Here is a 3,408-nt window from a genome sequence, read left to right as displayed (position 1 = left end):
TACGTTACATACAGATCAGCATTTGTATGTAAAAATCCATATGTAATGTTGGAGTTACATACAGATCAGTATCCGTATGTAAAAATCCGTATGTAATGTTGGAGTTATATACGAATCTGTTTCCGTATATAAAATCCGTATGTAATGTTCATTTTACATACGGATCCAGATCCGTATGTAAAAAACTGTATGTAACTAGTGATTTTCTTGTAGTGATTTTTTTGCTTGAAAAGACATTTTATATCAAATTTCATGTATAGAAACACCTGAACAAAATGACATTATTGAACGAAAGCATCAACCTATTTTAAATGTTATAAGATCTCTCCTTTTTCAGTCTAAACCTCCTACTAACTTTTGGAATTTGCTATCCAACATGCTATTCTTTTAATTAATTGTATTCCTACTCCTTTGCTCAATAATGCAACACCTTATGAAAAATTGCATATAAAGTTGTGTGACATTTCTAACTTGCGTATCTTTAGTCGTATGTGTTATTCTTCTACTTTTGTTGCTCATAGAAAGAAGTTGGACAGTCGTATTGTTCCGGGTATCTTTCTTGGTTTTAAACCACACGAAAGGTTTTATCTTTTTAAACTTAAAAGGTTATAAAATTGAAGTTTCCAAAAATGTTATCTTTTATGAAAATTGTTTTCTATATCTTTTGAAAAATGAAAAAATCTCAAAAGTCTTTCTCTCCCATACCACAACACTATGCTCAAACTTATGATGAGATAAATGTGCATAATGACCATAAAATAACAAAAAGTGTCTTATTAATAAAAAATAATAGTTTATATTCATAAAAGATTATTATTTTTATGAAATTTAAAAATCATAAATATTAATTTTTATTTTACCATTTATTTATTTAATTTCAATCAAATAATCTTCTTATATAATTTTCTTCTTTTATAGACACATTACACCAAAGCTTCAACACTGTAAGTGGTATCGTAGAATTTTCAATCAGATTTAGTAAGCAGTACTGAAGTTTAAGAAATCAAAGTAACAGAAAAAAAAAATTGAGTAACACTAGAAATCATTTTATTTTCTTATTCTTTATAGGTATTAAAATTTGAACATTACGTGTGCTTCTAACGAGGACAATTGAATAGACAAACACAGTGGTGAGGATATGGGCCGACGCAAAATCCAATTCCGTGATATAGCCCATCACAGTTGCTACGACACCAACTGAGGTTGCATTCATTTGGTTCCAACAATTCCGAACATGTCATGGCTCCACTTGTTGTTGAAATAGCTATGAAAATGTAAAGGAACTCATTAAAAATCAGATATAAAAAATGTAGAATCAGGTTGAATTAGGTGCCTTTGTTTTGATTTCATATGCTAACAGGTCAAATGATATAATAAAATAATATAGAAGAATAGTCTCATTGAAAATCATATACAAATCTACTCACTTTAGTTTACATGAAACTGTATAATAGCACATTATTATTGTTGGAGTTCCATGTCTACTATAAATAAGATTATTTTATCATAAAAAAATAAAAATAATTCTCATTTTATAAATTAATTTTTTAGAATGAATTAGACTTAAATTTATTTTTTAATATGGTTTAATTTTTAACATGATAACAAAGTTTTTATCTTAATTAGATTTGTAAGACTTAGGTTACCTATTATCACATTTGATCATTCACAAAAATAACTAGTTATGTTCATAGTTTGAGTGAGGAGTATAAGTTTAAAGATAAATAGAAAATAAAGAGCATGTAATTTCAATAAAGCTTCATAAATTAATAGTGTAATGTAAGATGTTAACTTCACGTATCATATCATCTTTTTCTTTTATATACATTTGAAAATTTTGTAACATATTTCAACATAAAACCATGATTTATTATTCCGAAGGGATTAAAGGAAAACCATATAATCAAATAAATATCAAAATATATAAGTTTTATTCCACTACGTCTAGCACTTAGTTTTTGCTTTTACCATTTTGTATTATCCAATAAAATCGTTTTAACTAAAATTGGACGTGACTTAAAGATACACTATAACAGATTTTACAGGGGCTAGATGTAGAAAAAAGAAGTGGAGAAAGATCTAATTGCTAAAATATAAAATACACAAAATAGGAGTAGTTTAAATAAACATAAAAAGTAAAAGGTTCGTATAATTAAATTAGTGATAACTTAGTACTTATAATGCATTATGGTATCAACTTACACTTTATATGGTTAAAAATATTTTTGTTGTTGTATATTAAAAATTTGTTTATTATGTAAATAAATTTGACGAAAATCTATTTTAATAGTTTTCCTATTGCAAGTACATATCAATTTAAAAAAAATAAAATAAAGTACATAGACAAAAACATATTTAACTTATTTAAAAAATTAAATATAAGTTTGAAACTCATATTAATTCAAAATAATTTTTCTAATAATATATAAATAATAAAAACCACAAAATTTTATTTTAAAAAGTTTTTAGTTAAAGGTTGGTTTCATAACTTTTTTTAGTGTTATCTCGTAGGTTATTGGTGCTTATTTTTTTTTGTATTAATTCCCTTAAAAGACTCAACACTAAATAGTTTGAGTTGGTATATTTATTTTTTTAAAACTCAAATGTTTTTTCTATTCAGATTAATAAACGAATCCTTCAGATTATAAAATAAATGTAAGGAATTAATAAATTTTTTTAGCAAATTTTCTTGCATATAGTTACAGAGACATAGATATCATCACATGCCTAAATAAAACTATGATGATATAGAACCATTAGTTTACTGCATCAACAATAACAACAACTTGGATAATAATAAGAAATATAGAGAAATTATTATACCTGTAATGATTAGGATAAGGGTGAAAATGAATGTGAAAGAAATCTTAGCCATCTCCAAAACAAAAGAACAATACGAAAAATAAAATTTTGCTTTCTTGTTGATGTTATGATAGAATGTGAGGCGAAGGGTTTATATAAACAAAATAGTTGGTATGAAATCATTTATAAGAATACGTTTCCTTATTAATTGGGTACATACATGTATTGAAACTATGAATAGTTGACACTATATTTAGATAATTTATTCTATATTTTGAGGGATAAATTTATCTTATTTCTTTTTAGATATAGAAAAACACTGAAGAGAGCTACTACATTCTTAATATCTATCATCACGAAAACATTAATCAGATTGTTTAAAATAAACATCCAAATAATTTTACTTTTAGATCTTTTAACATTAACCTCTTCAAAACTTTTTTTTAATAAAAATTTTCATGTTAGGTCTCACTATGCAACTTAACATCTTAACTAGGTTGATACCTCAAGTAACAACAATTATTTGCCATCACATGAAAAAAATATTATTAAAAAAACATACAAAAAAAATCATGAAAGACTAAACCAAAATTCATATGTTGAAAA

The 3,408-nt window shown here is 25.0% G+C and overlaps 1 long non-coding RNA gene across 1 annotated transcript; it reads right to left on the bottom strand.

Moving 5' to 3' along the window:
- Window positions 1–1,025: 1,025 nt before the first annotated feature.
- LOC137828750 (uncharacterized) lies at window positions 1,026–2,947 on the bottom strand. Its single transcript, XR_011083963.1, has 2 exons — window positions 2,824–2,947; window positions 1,026–1,264 (listed from the first exon to the last, which is right to left on the bottom strand). It is a non-coding gene; the product is annotated as an uncharacterized lncRNA (long non-coding RNA).
- Between the last annotated feature and the right edge of the window lie 461 nt (window positions 2,948–3,408).

The sequence above is a fragment of the Phaseolus vulgaris genome, chromosome 11 (genome assembly GCF_000499845.2).
Source record: "Phaseolus vulgaris cultivar G19833 chromosome 11, P. vulgaris v2.0, whole genome shotgun sequence".
NCBI classification, from domain to species: Eukaryota; Viridiplantae; Streptophyta; class Magnoliopsida; order Fabales; family Fabaceae; genus Phaseolus; species Phaseolus vulgaris.
This window is presented reverse-complemented; position numbering and strand designations above follow the sequence as displayed.